The sequence below is a fragment of the Hyla sarda genome, chromosome 1, assembly GCF_029499605.1.
Source record: "Hyla sarda isolate aHylSar1 chromosome 1, aHylSar1.hap1, whole genome shotgun sequence".
Classification (NCBI taxonomy): Eukaryota; Metazoa; Chordata; class Amphibia; order Anura; family Hylidae; genus Hyla; species Hyla sarda.
Genome location: NC_079189.1, coordinates 597,585,822 through 597,609,509, shown reverse-complemented (window position 1 = coordinate 597,609,509; position 23,688 = coordinate 597,585,822). Strand labels below are relative to the sequence as shown.

The window sequence follows — 23,688 nt, the reverse complement described above, 5'->3', positions numbered from 1 at the left end:
GACAAATGATCAGCTCAGAGTCAGGGCAGCTTTTATAAGCATGGGATTGCTGGGGTTAATGCCCTGACTCGGCCAAACAATACAGACACAACAGGTGGGATATTAGTACTGTGAGCAATGATTGGCTAATCTTGATATAAATAATGTAATAACTACAGAGGAAGTTCTTTTCTTTCTGCATTTCTTTTCAGTCTGACCACAGTGCTCTCTGCTGACACCTCTGTCCGTGTCAGGAACTGTCCAGAGCAGGAGTGATTTGCTATGGGGATTTAAACACAATTACACTTTTAACCCCTAGGTGAGTAAGGGGACAATATGAATACAACCAAACCTACGGGCAGAAGCTCGGGGTACAAAAAAAACCCTATTGAATCCCACCACTAAAACTTCACTTTTGTTGTGATAGGTTAAAATCCAAGTGATTAAAATTGTGGTCAGATACTGATATGTATTGTCGTGTTTTAGGCTTACAAGCCGATGAAATATAAGTGAACCTGCAGTGTTAACCTTTATACCACAGTATCTGAACCTGTTTAAAAGTTTAAATAGAAGTCATTTACAAATCTTTTTAACTTTCTGGCAACAGTTGATAAAAAAAAAAGTTTTCCAGCAGAGTACCCCTTTAAATAACATCTAGAGGACATAGGATCTTCCTGGATGCCCCGGCTACCTTGTACCTGCGCACCAGGACGTACATGTACATCCTGGGTCCCGTCCGGGCTATGAAATGAAAATGAGCACAGGAGCTGGTAATGGCGGACATAAGCAATCACATTGATGCCTATCATTAAGTCTAGAGATCATAGGCGTGCGCACGGGGTGTGCCGGGTGTGCCCAGGCAAACCCTAATCAAGCCCAGGAAGGCATCCGACGCCACCACTGAGCAGCCCGCATAGGACCCCCCCCGTCACATTCGGGACATCCCTGTGTCCCGAAAGATCTTTTCGGGACACAAGGATGTCCCAGTAACCTTTCTACAGCGGCCCCCGTGTTAACTTTCAAAACACAGGGGCCGCCGGGAAGTAGCGCACGCAGGGACGTCATTGACGTCCCGTGCGTGCGCCCATAGCAACAGAGGAGCGGAGATTCCAGGAAGAGGATGCGCGCGCCGGCCGGAATAGTAAGTGACCAACACGAGCTGGTGTGGGGGAAACTATGTGGGGGAAACTATACTGCACCTAATGTGGGGAAAACTATACTGCACCTAATGTGGGGGAAACTATACTGCACCTAATGTGGGGGAAACTATACTGCACCTAATGTGGGGGAAACTATACTGCACCTAATGTGGGGGAAACTATACTGCACCTAAAGTGGGGGAAACTATACTGCACCTAATGTGGGGGAACTGTACTGCACCTAAAGTGGGGGAAACTATACTGCACCTAATGTGGGGGAACTATACTGCACCTAATGTAGGGGAAACTATACTGCACCTAATGTGGGGGAAACTATACTGCACCTAATGTGGGGGAAACTATACTGCACCTAATGTGGGGGAAACTATACTGCACCTAATGTGGGGGAAACTATGTGGGGGAAACTATACTGCACCTAATGTGGGGGAAACTATACTGCACCTAATGTGGGGGAAACTGTACTGCACCTAATGTGGGGGAAACTATACTGCACCTAATGTGGGGGAAACTATACTGCACCTAATGTGAGGGAAACTATACTGCACCTAATGTGGGGGAAACTATACTGCACCTAATGTGGGGGAAACTATACTGCACCTAATGTGGGGGAACTATACTGCGCCTAATGTGGGGGAACTATACTGCACCAAATGTGGGGGAACTATCTGCACCTAATGTGGGGGAACTGTACTGCACCTAATGTGGAAAGATATACTGTACCTAATGTGGAGAACTATACTGCACCTAATGTGGGGGAACTATACTGCACCTAATGTGGGGGAACTGTACAGCACCTAATGTGGAAAGATATACTGCACCTAATGTGGGGAACTATACTGCACCTATTGTGGGGAGCTATACTGCACCTAATGTGGGGGAACTATACTGCACTTAATGTGGGGGAACTATACTGCACCTAATGTGGGGGAACTATACTGCACCTAATGTGGGGGAACTATACTGCACCTAATGTGGGGGAACTATACTGAACCTAATGTGGGGGAACTATACTGAACCTAATGTGGGGGAACTATACTGCACCTAATGTGGGGGAACTATACTGCACCTAATGTGGGGGAACTATACTGCACCTAATGTGGGGGAACTATACTGCACCTAATGTGGGGGAACTATACTGCACCTAATGTGGGGGAACTATACTGCACCTAATGTGGGGGAACTATACTGCACCTAATGTGGGGGAACTATACTGCACCTAATGTGGGGGAACTATACTGCACCTAATGTGGGGGAACTATACTGCACCTAATGTGGGGGAACTATACTGCACCTAATGTGGGGGAACTATACTGCACCTAATGTGGGGGAACTGTACTGCACCTAATGTGGGGGAACTGTACTGCACCTAATGTGGGGGAACTGTACTGCACCTAATGTGGGGGAACTGTACTGCACCTAATGTGGGGGAACTGTACTGCACTTAATGTGGGGTAACTGTACTGCACTTAATGTGGGGGAACTGTACTGCACTTAATGTGGGGGAACTGTACTGGTGCAGTACAGTTCCCCCACATTAGGTGCAGTACAGTTCCCCCGCATTAGGTGCAGTACAGTTCCCTCGCATTAGGTGCAGTACAGTTCCCCTTCATTAGGTGTAGTACAGTTCCCCCACATTAGGTGCAGTACAGTTCCCCCACATTAGGTGCAGTACAGTTCCCCCACATTAGGTGGCACCTAATGTGGGGGAACTGAACTGCACCTAATGTGGGGGAACTGTACTGCCAACCTAATGTGGGGGAACTGTACTGCCAACCTAATGTGGGGGAACTGTACTGCCAACCTAATGTGGTGGGACTTATACTGCACCTAATGTGGGGGAACTATACTGCACCTAATGTGGCAGGACTTATACTGCACCTAATGTGGGGGGACTTATACTGCACCTAATGTGGGGGAACTATACTGCACTTAATGTGGGGGAACTATACTAATTACATATATATATATATATATATATATATATATATATATATATATATATATACAAACAACAAAAAACGTGGTCTCAAATGGCTGGAGGTGCTCAACCCCAAATGCGGTTGTGCATTTATACTGGGGGAGCAGATCCTGCCCTTGTAGTCCATTGCTAGGGGCGATCCCCAGCATAAAAATGCATACAATGGAGGATGCCTGCAGCGGACTACAAGTGCCACAATAGAATCCTACACCAGATAAACGGTGTGGATGTGTAACAATAGGAATACAATACAGGAATATGGGTGCACTACTGTGGTAGATGTATACAGTGACATTGTTTATCCCTCAACACTGATGTTAAAATTGAGACATTATCCAGTGTATCCTTATATGAAGGACACACCAGAGCCCGCACACCAACACCAAGGTTTCTCAAATTGGTGCGAGACCCAACGCTAATCCTACCTGTGCTTGATAAGCAGAACAGGGGCCAGTGGTCAATTACGGCAGCTAATGTGGCAGGACTTATACTGCACCTAATGTGGGGGGACTTATACTGCACCTAATGTGGGGGAACTATACTAATTGTGTGTATGTGTGCGTATATATATATATATATATATATATATATATATATATACACACACACATATATGCACGCGCGCGGCGTGAGTTTGTGCTTTAGGGTGCACACCCTAATGCACTAGGCTGCGCACGCCTATGCTAGAGATGTCATGATCAATACCGATCACGGCACCTGAAGTATTAAGAGGGCATACAGAGACTCATAGGACCCCCCGCAGCGCATTCTTGGGGTCCAATGAGTCAAGATGGCATCTGATGGTCTCCTTACATGCCTCTGGAGAAGCTCCTGCAATCTTCTTCGCTGGTCTGTCTTCTGGCAGACCAAAGAAGTAGATTGCAGATTGAACTGATCATTGCTATGCCTATGTATAGCACTGAACAGTATTAACAATCTAAAGATTGCAATAAATTTGTCCTCTGTGGGTCCTTAACCTCTTCAGGACGCCGGGCGTATGCATACGTCCTGCATCCCATGTCCTTAAGGACGTGGGGCGTATGTATATGCCCGTGGGAATTCCGGTCCCCCCCAGCAGGCATCCCGGCATATTGCCGAGGGGGGTCCTGAGACCCCCCCATGTCGGTGATCGCAGAAAGTCGCATGTCAAGTCGCTGATCGGGTCTCATTGGTCTCATCACACGCCAAAAAGAGGAACAAAGAGTGCTGAAAAACTCATCACAAAAGTGATACCGATAAAAACTACAGATCACCGCACAAAAAAGGACCCTCACACAACCCCGTATACGGAGAACTTAGAAAGTTTTAGGGGTCAGAATAGTGCGATTTCCAACATAATAATTTAGTTAAAAACTTTTTTTAAAGCAGCACAATAATAAAAAAGTGTGTAAACATGGATATTTTTTTACTCATAGGCCTGCTGCGCCGAAATGTATACTGTCTGTACCCCTACTACGACCAGCATCGCAGTTGTGCCGACACTCAAACACAATAAAAACCTGCAACTCATTATGCACGCAATTTAGCAGAAGCGCGCCACGATGAATTCCCCCCTTTGCGTTTCTGTTGTTTCCATCTTTCGCAGCAGCGACTGTATGGGACTCACTGACATAACTCCCGCTGGTCCCAGTCCTTGCACCCAGAGAAGAGGATGGGCATCTAGATGGGACAGTGCTACCATTGTTGGCTGGTATCTGATCAGATCTAAGAACAACCTCACTGTGAATTTACAGCCGCTTTCTATAATGCGGAGTCATTGACCAAAGTCAAGTGATGTATCTAGAGAAGATGCTTTCTGAAGAACAATCCTTGCCTAGGGGCTACGCTGCCTTCACCATGTGGGAATCCTCAGAAGACATCTACAACCAGAATTGATGTTCCTCACCAGGGTTTTGGTTTTGGTTAGCACTGTAGGATCTGGGTCAGGGGCAGAAGCTCAGGTAGATGGCAGCTCGCCAAGATACCATGTCTACAACATATCTGTGAGATGATGACAGTTCACCCAGATACCATGTCTACAACATATCTGTGAGATGATGACTAGAGATGAGCGAATTTTTGAAAAATTCGATTAGGATGATTTGCCGAATTTTCCCAAAAATTTTGGTTTGGTCCGAATTTATTTGTGGCGAATCGCTACTAAAAACAGCTATTTCTGGCCTACAGAGAGCCTTAATAGGGGTGCAGAACACTTTGCCTCGCCGTAACGTGCATAGGGAGTGTACTGTGTTAGTGATATAATACTGTTATTCAGTATGACATGCAGATTACAGGCATCGCAAATCACTTCCGCAGAGCGTCTGGATGTGGCAACAGGGTCAGGAGAACATATGGGGTCACAATTGAAGGGATTAAAAAGATTCTTTTATGTAATTTTTATTTTATTTTATTTAAATTTATAAAAAAAATATTTAAATCCTTTTTTGAGGACCCGTTCTGGTAAGCATCGAGCTGGCGGTCTGCCACAAGATGAGCTACCGCCTGTTCCAGCCCCTGCCTCTCAGAGCCCTCTTCTCCTGATGATGATAAAGCCCCTTCTGCACCCAGCTCCCAAGTGCGATCGGCTTCATCATAATCGAGTTGTGTCTTCACATCACTGATGTCCTCCTCAGGTTCTGAGGCTGATGACAGGCGGTGCAGGGGACAGGGCATCGTGATGTCACGGCCCGCCCCTTTGTGACATCATGTCCGCCCCCGTCAATGCAAGTCTATGGAAGGGGCATCACCCCCCTCCCATAAACTTGTTGTATTGAGGGGCATGGCATGACGTCATGAGGGGCGGAGCTTGACGTCCCGATGCCCCCTGCCACGCTCGTCACAAGCCTCGGAAAAAACTTAGCTCCGGGCTCCTGAGCTACTGCAGGGGGGATTGCGTGGGTCCCCAGCAGTGGGTCCCCCACGATCAGACATCTTACCCCCTATACTTTGGATAGGGGATAATATGTCTAACAGCGGAGTACCCCTTTAATGAAGCGATTTGTGCGATCGAATCGCGGCAATATTCTGATTTGTTGCGAAGCAAATTTTTCCTGACATTCGTAACAAATTAAGATTTGTCAGATTCAATGAGCTCATCCCTAATGATGACGGGTCGCACAGAAACCAGGTCTACAACATATCTGCGAGATGATGACAGTATGCCTATCTGTAAGATGATGACAGTTTGCCCAGATACCATGTCTACAATCATCTTTGAGGTAGATGACAGTTCGCCCAGATACCATGTCTATAACATGAGATGATGACAGTTCACCCAGATACCATGTCTACAACATATCTGTGAGATGATGAAAGTTCACCAAGATAACATGTCTACAACATATCGGTGAGGTGATGACAGTTCGCCCAGATACCATGTCTACAACATATCTGTGAGATGATGACAGTTCGCCCAGATACCATGTCTACAACATATCGGTGAGATGATGACAGTTTGCCCAGAAAGCATGTCTGCAACATATCTGCGAGATCATGACAGTTCGCCCATCTGTGAGGTAGATGACAGTTTGTCCAGATACCATGTCTACAACATACAGTATCTGCGAGATGATGACAGTATGCATATCTGTAAGATCATATCAGTTCGCCCAGATACCATGTCTATAACATATCTGCGAGTTGATGTAAGTTCGCCTATCTGCAACATGATGACAGTTCGCCCAGACACCATATCTCCAATGATCTGTGAGATGATGACAGTTCGCCCATCTGTGAGGAAGAAAGCAGCTTGCCCAGATATCATGTCTACAACCATCTGTGAGGTAGCTGAAAGTTCGCCCAGATACCATGTCTACAATCATCTTGGAGGTAGCTGACAGTTCGCCCAGATACCATGTCTACAATCATCTTGGAGGTAGCTGACAGTTCGCCCAGATACCATGTCTACAACATATCTGTGAGATGATGACAGTTCGCCCATCTGTAAGGTAGCTGACAGTTTGCCCCGGTTACCATGTCTACAACCATCTTGGAGGTAGCTGACAGTTCGCCCAGATACCATGTCTACAATCATCTTGGAGGTAGATGACAATTCACCCAGATACCATGTCTACAACATATCTGTGATATGATGACAGTTCGCCTATCTGTGAGGTAGCTGACAGGTCGCCCAGATACCATGTCATAATCTTTGAGGTAGCTGACAGTTCGCCCAGATACCATGTCTACAATCATCTGTGAGGTAGATGACAGTTCGCCAGATACCATGTCTACAATCATCTGTGAGGTAGATGACAGTTCGCCCAGATACCATGTCATAATCTTTGAGGTAGCTGACAGTTCGCCCAGATACCATGTCTACAATCATCTGTGAGGTAGATGACAGTTCGCCCAGATACCATGTCATAATCTTTGAGGTAGCTGACAGTTCGCCCAGATACCATGTCGACAATCCTCTGTGAGGTAGCTGACAGTTCGCCCAGATACCATGTCGACAATCCTCTGTGAGCTAGCTGACAGTTCACCCAGATACCATGTCTACTACAACACATCTGTGACACCTCAGACTCTCGGCACAAAATGCAAATCTAGGGAAATACGTGTTTTCTCAAGCTGTCAGGACTTCAACATGGCTCCTGGGGACATTATGCTGAGCAGACTGAACTCATTGGAGCAGATCACATGCTGTATAGCTGATGCTAATTTGAGGGCATTTCTATGATTATTAATGACAGTTCTTGTCACTCGTTAATTGTCTCAACGCTTCAGTGAACCCGGAGGGATGACAACCAGAGTATGCTACCTGCAAGATCTGACAGAATTTGGCTATAATTCAGGAGTCTCAGTTGTGTGATCGCTCAGCATCCAGTGTATTGGTAAACACCCATAATACAGTCCGAAATATGGATATATTGCAGTAATAAAGCACAAGCAGGTTGCATTGAGATTTTATACTGCACTGAAATGCTTCCTTTACTTACTGACGTGATGCACTTACTAATCATTGTACAATTACATCATAACCTGATCTTGTGTCTTCACACTCAGGGCCCTGTTCATACAAAGGAATTTTCACTTTGACTTATTCCGAATGGAGTTATCCTTGCAAAATGGACGCTTATTTCAAATGGAATTTAAAGGAGCGCTCTGGTGTTTTTTTTATTTTTTCCCATATCATGCACACTCACTATAACAAGGCATACAGACCTATCTTTTTTATTCCAGCACAGCTGCATCCATGTGTTTCATTACAGAAACTGGGTCATGTGATCACCAGTCCAACTCTCCAAACCTTCCAGTGCTTAATGAGTGAGAGAAGGATGTCAATCCTGGATTCTGACTTCTTGTAAACTACAGGATGGCATTATCACTTACCAGATCCCCTCCTACTAGGTCTCAGATCCTACTCTCCCAGCTCTATTAGTATACTACTACTGCTGCTATCTCTATGGGATCAGGATATACAGTAGTTATATACCTCCCCTCCCAGCTCTATTAGTATACTACTACTGCTGCTATCTCTATGGGATCAGGATATACAGTAGTTATACACCTCCCCTCCTAGCTCTATCTGTATACTGCTGCTGCTATCTCAATGGGATCAGAATTTATAGTGGTTATATACCTCCCCTCCAGCTCTATCTGTATACTGCTGCTGCTATCTCAATGGGATCAGAATTTATAGTAGTTATATACCTCCCCTCCAGCCCTATCTGTATACTACAGCTGCTATCTCTATGGGATCAAGGTTATATAGCAGTTATACACCTCCTCTCCTAGCTCTATCTGTATACTGCTGTTGCTGTCTCTATGGGATCAGGATATATAGTAGCTATCTACCTCCCCTCCTAGCTCTATCGGTATACTGCTGCTGGAATCTCTATGGGATCAGGATATATAGTAGTTATACACCTCCCCTCCAGCTCTATCTGTATACTGCTGCTGCTATCTCTATGGGATCGGGTTATATAGTAGTTATACTCCTTCCCTTCTAGCTCTATCGGTATACTGCTGCTACAATCTCTATGGGATCAGGATATATAGTAGTTATACATCTTCCCTCCAGCTCTATCTGTATACTGCTGCTATCTGTACAGGATCAGGATTTACATTATTTATATACCTCTTCTCCAGCTTTATCTCTATATACATTAGCTAAAACAGGTAAGCACAAGACATACACAAGAACCTCTACATTATTCTTCTATAATAGCCTATGCTGCATTGCATAAGCGGGAAAAACAGCCTGTCTGTTTCTTTAACAGCAGAAATGAGCATCAAGACCAAAAAAAAGTCCCAAATAGGATTCCACTTAGAGAATGAACGTCCAAATTAAAGGTGTACTCCACTGCCCCGGCGTTCGGAACATTTTGTTCCAAACGATGGGTGCGGGGGTTGTGATGTCACGGCCACGCCCCCTCAATGCAAGTCTATGGGAGGGGTCGTGGCGGCTGCCACGCCCCCTCCCATAGACTTGCATTGGGGGGGGGGGGGGTGACGTCACGACCCTCGTAGCCCGCACCCAGCGTTCGGAATGGAATATTCCGAACTCTGGGGATGTGGAATACCCCTTTAAAAATGTTGTCGGCGGAAATTCCGCAGTGTGAACTGTGAAGCGGAATCCCACTGAAAAACACAATATAGATGGCAATGCTGCTGACATATTGGTGCAATATAGAACACTTATAGAACATTTGTACTTGGATCCCTTAAATTTTAGGGAATGTCCCGAAAGATTAACATAAGCCGCAGTCCACAATAGATGGAAGTAATACAGATGAGCCTACACTCCTGGGTCTAATGCAGAAGCAGCTGTAGGATGAATCGATACGGTTGCCCGGAACTCACGCTCTGCATTTTATTTCTTCGTTTTCCCTGAAGGCGTTTAGAAAGTGAGCAAATAAAAAATAGTAAAGACCGAATGACAATTCCGTCTTTTAAATAAAATGTGATTCATCGGTTAAACTGTTTTGCAAATAACCGTAAATCTCTGGTGTATTTCTTCGGCCTTTAAAATGCAAGAAAGCAACAACAATGCAGTAGTAGTATAGTCCTGTCAGTGTGGTGTTGTCTCAGCAGCTCCCCGACTCCTCCCTCTCTCCTGACAGGAAGAGGTGTAAATATATATATATATTTTTTTATTTTTTTTATGTTTTTTAACTGCTGTTTGAGTACCACTTTCAAAAAGTATCGGCTGCCCCATAAAACATTGCTGAGAAGTAGCCACAGTACAATATGTCCTATCCCCTCTTCCTGCCCCCACAATGATGTCTTCTCTTCCCTTCCCCCTCACTCTTCTCTCAGGCCACAATAAATCTTCTCTCCCCCATTCATCCTCTCCCCTCCCTCTCCCCCCCCCCCCCGCACAAACTGATCTCTGCACCTGCCTGCCGGACAGTTAAATCATACTTTGCCATGACAACGGTCAAGCGGCAGGATGTTTGAAATTCCCGGGCAATCTCCGCTGCCCAAGAGTATTGTGATCAGGAGATGTACAAGAAGTCCCATAGACTTGCATGGGGCAAGAGCAGAGATTATTTTGACATTAATACATTTATTAAAAACAGAGAAGTATTTAAAGGGGTACTCCGGCGCTAAGACATCTTATCCCCTATCCAAAGGATAGGGGATAAGATGCCTGATCACAGCTGTCACGCCCCCTCCCTTAGGCTTGCATTGAGGGGGCGGAGCGTGACGTCACACGGGGGCGGAGCCGTGACATCACAATACTCCGGCCCCGTGATTGGCAGTCATCAGACCCGGAGCGAACATGCTCCAGGGGTTGATGGTAACAGGGTGCTGCGTGAAAGATCACGGGGGGTCCCCAGCGGCGGGACCCCCACTATCAGGAATCTTATCCCCTATCATTTGGATAGGGGATAAGATGTCTTAGTGCCGGAGTACCCCTTTAATTTCTTAATAACATATAAAAAAAATAATAATTATCTATTTGTTTTGCGTTTATTAATCCATGCGAAATGCGAGATCTATCTAAATGCATGCGCAATTATATCTTTCACCTAAAAGAAGGGAGGGATCAGTGTCCAGTCTGGAAGTGCCGATATTTGCATAAATTTGCATAAGAAAAAAAAAGAATATTCGTCACTATCACTATATTCTAAATATTCAAGAAATCGGGAAGTGCCGATATTCGTGGTAAAAATACATATTTCGAATATTCGCGCTCAACACTAATAGGCAATCTTATACGGCAAATACACATTAAAACCTGTCCTATCGCAGCCGTCCCTGCGGCCATGCACCCATGGCTGATACAGGACATCAACGATCGCGGTGATGCCCTGTATTAACCCTTCAGACGCGGCGATCAAAGCTGACCACCACGTCTGAAGCGAAAGTGACACTAACCCGGCTGTTCAGTTGTGCTGTTCGGGACCACCGTGGTGAAATCTCGGCGTCCCGAACAGCTTACAGGACACTGGGAGGGACCTTACCTGCCTCCTCGGTGTCTGCTCCGTGACGGGATCCCCTGCATGGCCGACGCTCTCCTTCGTCGTCATCACGTCGTCACGCACGCCGTCCCATCATCCAATAGGAGCGGCGTGCGTAGTGGCGTGCATAGCGACGTGATGGCAGCAACAGAGAGCGAGGATACCCGGCAGCAGAGACGTTACGGAGAGACGGGGACACCCCGGGGAAGCGGCGTCAGCGATGGAGGGCGACATTTAGGGCAGCGGTGACGGGTCCGGAGCGGCGGGGACACGTGAGTATTACCTCCTATACCAGTGGTCTTCAACCTGCGGACCTCCAGATGTTGCAAAACTACAACTCCTGGCATGCCCGGACAGCCAACGGCTGTCCGGGCTTGCCTGAAGTTGTAGTTTTTCAACATCTGGAGGTCCGCAGGTTGAAGGTTCAGAATCTTTTTTTTCTACATTTTCACCCTTTAAAATTGGGTGTGTCTTATATGCCGGAGCATCTTATATGGCGAAAAATACGGTAATTAAAAAACTATAAATAAATATCTAATAATATTTAATATATATAATAGAGCTATATTAATGCCATGTTTACGAGCCCTATAAAAGGTTCCTCTAACCACCTCTAAAAAAATATATCAAGACCAAAATGGAAATGATGTAAATAACATAAACTGGTGAAACAAATTAAAGGTAAAAAAAAAAATACTAAAAACAGTTTCAGCCCCAAGCGTGCTCCTGCTCCCCCAGTTGTTACGTTAGGTCCTGTGGATACATTATTGTCGGTGACATGAAGCTTTGTCCCTTACGAGCGGCGCACATCATTGTCACGTCAGCCTCCGCCAGATACAACATGAAAGGAAGCGAATCTAAAGACTCGAAGCTTTAATGGTGTCCACAGGGTAAAGCCCTACAGGAGACACGAGCGATGTGACAATGGACACCAGGACGGTGAATCATCCGGAGGTCTCCAGCTCTATGTGGTCGTAGCCTGGGTCTCCTGACATTTAACATGAAAGCGTTGAGATCGGCGTCACGTTGTAAGGCCGTGTTCCCTAAACTGTACAACGTGATGTCTGAACGTCTCTCTGCCTGTAGGAGACAGCAGGGTCATGGATGTAATTTGCCTCTTCTGTAGGGCGGACATTCTGCAAATAGCATGTTCTGCCTGCACTAGGACCGCTCGGAAATGTGCAGTCTCCATAGACGGCAATGAAGTTTCGAGTGGATTCTGCCAAAAGAATGAATATGTTAATTCTTTCGGTAGTGCAACAGAATCCCATTGAAAACAATAACGTGGTGTCCCAGCACCAAAGGCTACCTATAGGCAAAATAGGTAGACGCCTAGAGCGCCCTGTTGATGGTCCAAATTTCAAACATTTTACCACAAACACAATGTATAAGATTAGATGGTACCTGACTTGTACATCTGAGTTTGTAGTTTATGTACTTACCTGTCCTTGCCATCTACTCTATGTGGGGGAAACTACATTGGATTTCCGTACTAGGTTCAACCAACATCGGTTCAACCAACTCTATGTAGGGGAAACTACATTGGATTTCCATACGAGGTTCAACCAACATTGATTGGTTTAACCAACTCTATGTAGGGGAAACTACATTGGATTTCCGTACGGGGTTCAACCAACATCCATCGGTTCAACCAACTCTATGTAGGGGAAACTACATTGGATTTCCGTACGGGGTTCAACCAACATCGGTTCAACCAACTCTATGTAGGGGAAACTACATTGTATTTCCATACGAGGTTCAACCAACATCGGTTCAACCAACTCTATGTAGGGGAAATTACATTGGATTTCCATACGAGGTTCAACCAACATCGGTTCAACCAACTCTATGTAGGAGTAAACTACATAGGATTTCCGTACGGGGTTCAACCAACAACGATCGGTTCAACCAACTCTATGTAGTGGAAACTACATTGGATTTCCGTACGGGGTTCAACCAACATCGATCGGTTCAACAAACTCTATGTAGCGGAAACTACATTGGATTTCCGTACGAGGTTCAACCAAGATCGGTTCAACCAACTCTATGTAGGGGAAACTACATTGGATTTCCGTACGAGGTTCAACCAACATCGGTACTCCAACTGCAAGAAGCGGATGGATTTACCAGTTTCAAAACTGTTTTCAGAGGTAGGTCACAATGAACATGACTTGAGATTTACTCTCTTGGACTATGTTCCCATGTCCAAGAGGGGGGGGGGGACGATAGAGTGAGCAAACTCAAACGATGCGAATTGAGATGGATCCACAAACTGGGTTCCCATCGCCCACAGGGGCTTAATGTGGATTTCACTGTCACACCAGGGATTTATGAATTGTTTAGATCAATTTATTTGATTATTTTATCCTGTGATCTCACTATTATGTATATGTTATAAGTGACGTAAACTCAACCTATGCTGATATTGTTTTTTTTTCATGCAGATTCGTAGTGGGGGCCTTGATCAAGCTTCACCATTCACCACGCTATTTTGCTTTATTTTTGTACAATTTAAAAGGGTACTCCAGCCCCAAGACATCTTATGAGATGTCTGATTGCGGGGGTCCCGCCGCTGGGGACCCCTGCAATCTAGCATGCAGCACCCACCTGTAAGCACTGCAGGAAGCACTGGAGACTCTCAGTGTGGAGTATCGTGACATCACGACTCTGCCCCCATGTGATGTCACACCCCACCCCCTCAATTCAAGCCTATGGGAGGGGGCGCCACGCCCCCTCCCATAGACTTGCATTGAGGGGGCAAGGCGTGACGTCACGATACTCCATCCCTGTGGTCGGGAGGCATAACAGTGAGAACCTCCAGCACTTACTGGTGGGTGCTGCATGCTAGATTGCACGGGTCCCCAGCGTCAGGACCCCCGTGATCAGACATCTTATCCCCTATCCTTTGGATAGGGGATAAGATGTCTTGGGGCCGGAGTACCCCTTTAAATAAAACAAGTTGTATCACATTTCCATGTCCTTGTATTCCTTGGTGTAGATTAGTGCCCATGCACCTAATACTCACATTAGCTCATTGGTGGTTATTTGTCTACGTTTCATTTATTTGACATAGGTCTCCATTTTACTTTCACACATTACACCGTTTATCCCGCCGCCGTGTGACGTCACGCCCCGCCCCCGCTATGCAAGTCTATGGGAGGGGGCGTGACGGCCGTCACGCCCCCTCCCATAGACTTGCATAGCTGGTGCGGGGGGGCCCCGTGGTCGGCACCCGGCAGTTTGTGAGCTGGCAGCGTGGCGTGCAGCTCAAAGAGGTGGGTGCCGAATGCAAGATTGCGGGGGTCCCCAGTGGCGGGACCCCCGAGGTCATCCTTTGGATTGGGGATAAGATGTCTTAGGGCCAGAGTACCCCTTTTACTTAGTCCATATACATTCATACATACACCTAGACAGGGGTCAAGTCCTGGGAAATAAAGTGAGGGAACTCACCCAAGATTTCCACTTAAGGGCTGGTCCTGCAAGACTCCTGCTAATGGGAATGGTGTTCCTGCTGCGGAAAAAGTGCAGGAACTCAGTTCCCACGCGTTCCTGCAGGACTTGAGCCCTGCACCTAGATAACCTGGATTGTTTTATTTAACACACATTCTATGGCCCAGATTTATCAAACTGTGTGAGAGAAAAAGTGGAGAGATTTCCCTACAACAACCAATCACAGCTCAGCTTTCACTTTAGCAGAGCTAGTTAGCTGAGCCGTGATTGGTTGTTGTGGGAAAATCAGTCTATTTTGTCTCTCACACAGTTTGGTATATCTGGGCCTGTACATTTCTTACGATCATGCACTTAGACCAATACATTAGCACTAGAGATGAGCGAACTTACAGTAAATTCGATTCGTCACGAACTTCTCGGCTCGGCAGTTGATGTCTTTTCCTGCATAAATGAGTTCAGCTTTCAGGTGCTCCGGTGGGCTGGAAAAGGTGGATACATTCCTAAGAGACTCTTTCCTAGGAATGTATCCACCTTTTCCAGCCCACCGGAGCACCTGAAAGCTGAACTAATTTATGCAGGATAAGTCATCAACTGCCGAGCCGAGAAGTATAGATATGAGATAGATAGATATGAGATAGATAGATAGATATGAGATAGATAGATAAATAAATATGAGATAGATAGATATGAGATAGATAGATAGATATGAGATAGATAGATAAATAAATATGAGATAGATAGATATGAGATAGATAGAAAGATAGATAGATAAATAGATATGAGATAGATAGATAGATAGATATGAGATAGATAGATATGAGATAGATAGATAGATAGATAGATATGAGATAGATAGATAGATAGATAAATAAATATGAGATAGATAGATAGATAGATAGATAGATATGAGATAGATAGATATGAGATAGATAGATATGAGATAGATAGATAGATAGATAGATATGAGATAGATAGATAGATAAATAAATATGAGATAGATAGATAGATAGATAGATATGAGATAGATAGATATGAGATAGATAGATATGAGATAGATAGATATGAGATAGATAGATAGATATGAGATAGATAGATAGATAAATAAATATGAGATAGATAGATAGATAGATATGAGATAGATATGAGATAGATAGATAGATATGAGATAGATAGATAGATATATAGATAGATATGAGATAGATAGATTGATGGATATGAGAGAGATAGATAGATAGATAGATAGATATGAGATAGATAGATTGATGGATATGAGATAGATAGATAAATAGATATAAAATATTTTTTTCTGAATAAACTCCTGTAATGATTCTCTTTTCCCTCCGGGGTTACAGGGTCCATCACCCCAGTGAATCCATGTGCGGCTCATGACATCACGGCGCTCCAGACCCCCCTCATATATTACAGGAGAATATAGGACTGATGTCTCCACCGACAAAGGCGATGACATCAATAATTCACCCAGTATGAAGGATCTCACTCACCCCCTGAGATTTACAATCCACACTACTCCCTATGTCTCTGCTGCCTCCTTCATCTTCACCAGAATCCTCACCTACAGATGTAGCAGAGCTGAATTTGTCATTGAACAATAGCTTTATCTGCACTATTATACAGCACCAGGATGAAAACATGTGAATATCTGAGCAACAATCTCAGCTCTGCTACATTTATAATGGGGACAGAATCTTCAACACTGCATCATGTGATAGCACAGGCAAAACTCATATTTTGTGGTTGTCCTTCTTTTTCTATTTATCTAACTTATGTCTATCTATCTATCTCATATCTATCTATCTACCTAATATCTATCTGTCTATCTATCTATCTATCTATCTCATATCTATCTATCTACCTAATATCTATCTGTCTATCTATCTATCTATCTATCTCATATCTATCTATCTATCTATCTATCTATCTCATATCTATCTATCTCATATCTATCTATCTCCTATCTATCTATCTATCTATCTATCTCATATCTATCTATCTCATATCTATCTATCTCCTATCTATCTATCTATCTATCTATCTATCTATCTCATATCTATCTATCTATCTCATATCTATCTATCTCATATCTATCTATCTATCTAAAATTGGAAATATCCGCAGCACACTGAATGATAAAGTCCAAAAAAAGGTTTTATTCCATCACAGTGAGGGTGTCCAGAACAACGTTTCAACCAGCTCCCTGGTCTTTTTCAAGCTCAGCTGGTTGAGCTGGTTGAAACGTTGTTCTGGACACCCTCACTGTGATGGAATAAAACCTTTTTTTGGACTTTATCATTCAGTGTGCTGCGGATATTTCCAATTTTTGTTTATATATGGATCCCTGACCCGGGTCTGGACTCTGCGTGCACCAATTCCTGTTTGCTCGGGTGCTGCTCTCCTTTCAATTTATATCTATCTATCTATCTATCTATCATCTATCTATCTATCTATCTATCTATCTATCCCCTATCTATCTCATATCTATCTATCTCATATCTATCTATCTATCTATCTATCTATCTCATATCTATCTATCTATCATCTATCTATCTATCTATCTATCTATCCCCTATCTATCTATCTATCTATCTATCTATCTCATATCTATCTATCTTCTATTTATCTATCTCATATCTATCTATCTCATATCTATCTCATATCTATCTATCTATCTCCTATCTATCTATCTCATATCTATCTCATATCTATCTATCTCCTATCTATCTATCTATCTATCTATCTATCATCTATCTATCTATCCCCTATCTATCTATCTCATATCTATCTATCTCATATCTATCTATCTTCTATTTATCTATCTCATATCTATCTCATATCTATCTATCTCATATCTATCTATCTATCATAAATTTATCTATCTATCTCATATCTATCTATCTCATATCTATCTATCTCATATCTATCTATCTATCTATCTATCTATCTCATATCTATCTCCTATCTATTTCATATCTATGTATCATATATCTATCTATCTATCTATCTCATATCTATCTATCTATCTCATATCTATCTATCTATCTATCTCATATCTATCTATCTCATATCTATCTATCTCATATCTATCTATCTCATATCTATCTATCATATATTTATCTATCTATCTCATATCTATCTATCTATCTCATATCTATCTATCTATCTATCTATCTCATATCTATCTATCTCATATCTATCTATCTCATATCTATCTCCTATCTATTTCATATCTATCTATCATATATCTATCTATCTATCTCATATCTATCTATCTATCTATCTATCTATCTATCTCTCTATCTATCTATCTCATATCTATCTATCTCATATCTATCTATCTCATATCTATCTATCTCCTATCTATTTCATATCTATCTATCATATATCTATCGCCTATCTATCTCCTATCTATCTATCTCATATCTATCTATCTAATATCTATCTATCTCCCATCCATCTATCTATCTATCTCTCTATCTATCTCATATATATCTATCTATTTATCTATCATCTTTCAAACATCTAGAATAAAACATGTTGCAGACAATACCCGCCCGCCCCCATCTCATTACTTCAGTAGACGTCTATTAGATTGTCAGCTCTTCTGGCCAATTGACCACAGTATCTAGTTGCGCAGTTTTTCCATCTTTACAGCACCAAGTATTCCTGCTCGTTCTCCCATCACAAGACACCGTCAGAAGTCCAGGGAGTAGCTGAGACTTTTCACATTTTAACAACCCCCCCCCCCCCCCCCTCCCATACAGCTCAGTGACTTCTCTACGCCTCACTCATTTGTATATCACCAACATATACTGTAGCATCGCATTACAGCTTTTCATAACCATCTTTGGGGCTCACAATGTAAATTCCCCGTCAATCAGAATAATAATCCCCTATGAAAGGACGTGCGCCAAATCCTAATAATGACCGCAGTCCCTGCACTTATAGAGTCCATACGGTACTTAACCCTTTAATGTAAGGGGACAAAAGAGGGAACGTCCAGGTATCTCAGAGATGCACCCAACTTAATAAACCTCAATGGACTTCAATGGTTTTTGGGTTCCATATCTGGATACTATAGACCAAATGGTGGACCTCCAACTGTTGCAGCACTACAACTCCCAGCATGTAACAGAGACAGAAGAGGGAACGTCTAGATAACTCAGACAAGCGCCAAACCTTTACTTTACCAAACCTTACTACATACGATGGAAGACTTTTATGATTTAGGGTTTCATATCTTGATACTATAAATCAGGGGTCTTCAAATTGAGGACCTCCAGCTGTTGGACACTACAATGTAACAGAGACAGAAAAGGGAAGGTCCAGGTATCTCAGACATGAACACAATTCAACAATCCCTACTACATAAAGAAAGACTTCAATGGGTTAAGGTTCACACATCTGGATACCTTTCCCCTTTTGTTTCTGTTACATGCTGGGAGTTGTAGTGTTGCAACAGCTGGAGGAGGTCCACCATTTGAAGACAACTGTCTATAGCAGTGGTCTTCAACTTGCAGACCTCCAGATGTTGCAAAACTACAACTCCCAGCATGCCCGGACAGCCATCGGCTGTCCGGGCATGCTGTGAGTTGTAGTTTTGAAACATCTGGAGGTCTGCAAGTTGAAGACCACTGCTATAGACAGTTGTCTTCAAATGGTGGACCTCCTCCAGCTGTTGCAACACTACAACTCCCAGCATGTAACAGAAACAAAAGGGGAAAGGTATCTCAGGCATGCACCAAACCAAATAACCCCTACTACATATTTAGTGTTTCCATATCTTCATACTATAGACCAGTGGTCTTCAAATTGAAGACCTCCAGCTGTTTTAACACTACAACTCCTAGCATGTAGCCAAGAAGGAAAAGGGAATGTCCAGGTATCTCAGACATGTGCCCAACCCGATAACTCCTACTGCACCAAATAAGGCTTGAATGGTTCTATATCTTCATACTATAGACCAGTGGTCTTCAAATGGAGGACCTCCAGCTGTTGCAGCACTGTAACTCCCAGCATGTAATGGAGACAGGAGACTGAACATCCAGGTATCTCACACATTTCACCAAATGTAACAACTTCTAATACATGAAGGACAATTCCAATGGTTTAGGGTTACCTATCGTCATAAAAACAAGTGGTCTTCAAATCGAGGACCTCCAGCTGCTGAAACACTACAACTCCCAGCATGTAACAGAGACAGAAGAGGGAAGGTCCAGGTATCTCACACATGCACCCCACCATATAAGTCCTACTACATGAAGGGTGATTCCAATGGTTTAGGCTTCCATATTCTCATACTATAAACAAGTAGTCTTCAAATTGAGGACCTCCAGCTGTTGCAGCACTACAACTCCCAGCATGTAACGGAGACAGGAGACTGAATGTCCAGGTATCTCAGACATATGCCAAACCCTACAACCCCTACTACATAAAGGACGACTTCAATGGTTTAGGGTTCCATATATGGATACTATAGACCAGTGGTCTTCAAACTGTGGACCTCCAGCTGTTGCAACACTACAACTCCCAGCATGTAACTGAGACAGAAAAGAAAACATCCAGATATCTCACTCATGCACCCATCCATATAACTCCTACTACATGAGAGAAGATTCCAATGGTTTAGGGTTCCCTATCTTTAAACTATAAACAAGTGGTCTTCAAATGGTGGACCTCCAGCTGTTGTAACACTACAACTCCCAGCATGTAATGGAGACAGAAGAGGGAAGGTCCTGGTATCTCAGACATGCACCCAACCCTATAACCCCGCTACATAAAGAAAGACTTCAATGGTTTAAGGTTCCACATCTGGACACTAAAGACCAGTTGTCTCCAAATGGTGGACTTCCTCCAGCTGTTGTATAACTACAACTCCCAGCATGTAATGGAGACAGAAGAGGGAAGGTCCAGGTATCTCAGGCATGCACCAAACCAAATAACCCCTACTACATATCTAGGAGGGCTTCAATGATTTAGGGTTCCATATCTTCATACCATAGACCAGTGGTCTTCAAATGGTGGACCTCCAGCTGTTGTAACACTACAACTCCCAGCATGTAACGGAGACAGAAGAGGGAACGTCCAGGAATCTCAGACAAGTACCCAACCCAATAACCTCTTCTGCATCAAGGAAGATTTCAATGGTTTAAGGTTCTATATCTTCATACTATAGACCAGTGGTTTTCAAATGGTGGACCTCCAGCTGTTGCAGCACTACAACTCCCAGCATGTAACGGATATAGGAGACTGAACGTCCAGATATCTCACACATTTCACCAAACCCTACAACTTCTATTACACGAAGGACAATTCCAATGATTTAGGGTTCCCTATCTTCATACTAAAAAAAAGGGGTCTTCAAATTGAGGACCTCCAGCTGTTGTAACACTACAACTCCCAGCATGTAAAGGAGACAGGAGACTGAATGTCCAAGTATCTCACACATGCACCCAACCCTATAACTCCTACTACTTGAAGGAAGATTCCAATGGTTTAGGGTTCTATAAATGGATATTATAGAACAGTGGTCTTCAAACTGTGGACCTCCAGCTGTTGCAACACTACCACTCCCAGCATGTAACGGAGACAAAAGGGGAAATGTCTAGGTATCTCACACACGCACCCAACTATATAACTCCTACTACATGATGTAAGATTCCAATGGTTTAGGGTTCCATATCTTCATACTAAAAACAAGTGGTCTTCAAATTGAGGACCTCCAGCTGTTGTAACACTACAACTCCCAGCATGTAACGGAGACAGAAGAGGGAATGTCCTAGTATCTCAAACCCTATAACCTCTCCTACATGAATGAAGAGTTCAATGGATTAAGGTCCCACATCTTCATACTATAGACTAGTGGTTTTCAAATAGTGGACCTCCAGCTGTTGCAGCACTACAACTCCCAGCATGTAACAGACCCAAAAGGGGAAATGTCCAGGTACCTCAGACATGCATCCAACCAAATAACTCCTACTACATGAAGGGCGATTCCAATGGTTTAAGGTTCCATATCTTCATACTAAAAACAAGTGGTCTTCAAATTGAGGACCTCCAGCTGTTGTAACACTACAACTCCCAGCATGTAACGGAGATAGAAGAGGGAACTCCAGGAATCTCAGACATGTACCCAACCCAATAACCAAGACTTCAATGGTTTAAGGGTCTATATCTTCATACTATAGACCAGTGGTCTTCAAATGGTGGACCTCCAGCTGTTGCAGCACTACAACTCCCAGCATGTAACGGATATAGGAAACTGAACATCCAGGCATCTTACACATTTCACCAAACCCTACAACCTCTATTACATGAAGGGCGATTCCAATGGTTTAGGGTTCCATATCTTCATACTAAAAACAAGTGGTCTTCAAATTGAGGACCTCCAGCTGTTGTAACACTACAACTCCCAGCATGTAACGGAGACAGAAGAGGGAACGTCCTGGTATCTCACACATGCACCCAACCCTATAACTCCTACTACATGAAGGAAGATTCCAATGGTTTAGGGTTCCATATCTTCATATTATAAATAAGTGGTTTTAAAATTGAGGACCTCCAGCTGTTGTAACACTACAACTCCCAGCATGTAACGGAGACAGGAGAGTGAAGATCCAGGTATCTCAGACCCTATAACCACATCTGGACACTAAAGACCAGTGGTCTTCAAATGGTGGACTTCCTCCAGCTGTTGCAGAACTGCAACTCCCAGCATGCCCGGACAGCCAACGGCTGTCCGGGCATGCTGGGAGTTGTAGTTTTGCAACAGCTGGAGGACCGCAGTTTATAGACCAAGTTCTGCAAAATTCAAGAGGTGCAGCAGAAGACATAGGTGGTGGTGATGCGGGCACAAGTCACTCACCCTTGTTGACTTCTGCAGCTACTACTTGTACCAGCTCAGTCTTCTCAATGCCATTAGATTGTCCTTCCAAGATGCCAACCTTCTTGTCTCCAGCCGATGCCCCCTCCACCACCACTACCACCCAACTCCTCTCTACTCCATCCCTGGTAGCAGCGGGCACTTGAATGATAAGGAGAAGGATGCTGCCCGATGCTAATGATGGAGCCCACTGCTGTGCCCTCGGGGGCTGCTTTGGTACCAGCTGCTGCTTCTTCAATGCATTACAGACCCCCCCTCCATCCCTTGTGCTCAATTAACCCCTTCAGGAGCAGAAGACCTGCAGGAGCACTTGGAGACGTTCCTCAACCTGCTTGATGATAGGAAGGGTTAAGCTGGTTGACGTTAGATGGAAAGTACCAATATTGCAGGGCTCCCCCTCCCTCACAGCCTCCTCCTCTACGGGCTCACCCCACCTTTTCCAGTCATTGTCAGGGCTCCTCCTATTCCTTGTGTCTCCTCTCCCTGTTTATGGGAGATGTTCCTTTAGGAGGCTGCGGCGCCCCCAGTCATTCCTCTAGTAACCAGGTCAAGTGCTTGTATATTACAGACTGCGGGCAGCAAATTTACACTGTAAACACCATGTAACCTGTATAATAGTATAACATTGCTGGCTGTATGTATACACAATAACCTCCATACTGTACCATGTATTTTGTATATAGTAATGGATTGGCTGAATACACAATAACCTCCTTACTGTACCATGTATCTTGTATATAGTAATGGTTTGTCTGTATGTATACACAGTAACCTCCATACTGTATCATGTATCTTGTATATTGTAATGGATTGTCTGGATGTATACACAGTAAC

General features: G+C 43.8%; 1 protein-coding gene across 2 annotated transcripts in view; it reads right to left on the bottom strand.

Moving 5' to 3' along the window:
- The window catches only part of PHF24 (PHD finger protein 24), a 146,513-nt gene extending 123,278 nt beyond the window's left edge, over positions 1-23,235 (bottom strand). Inside the window, exon 1 of one of the 2 annotated variants that reach the window (XM_056547404.1) lies at positions 22,837-23,235. The gene's annotated coding sequence lies outside the window, so the exon portion shown is untranslated. The remainder of the gene's footprint in view (positions 1-22,836) is intronic. The other variant, XM_056547403.1, reaches the window with a different exon arrangement.
- Between the last annotated feature and the right edge of the window lie 453 nt (positions 23,236-23,688).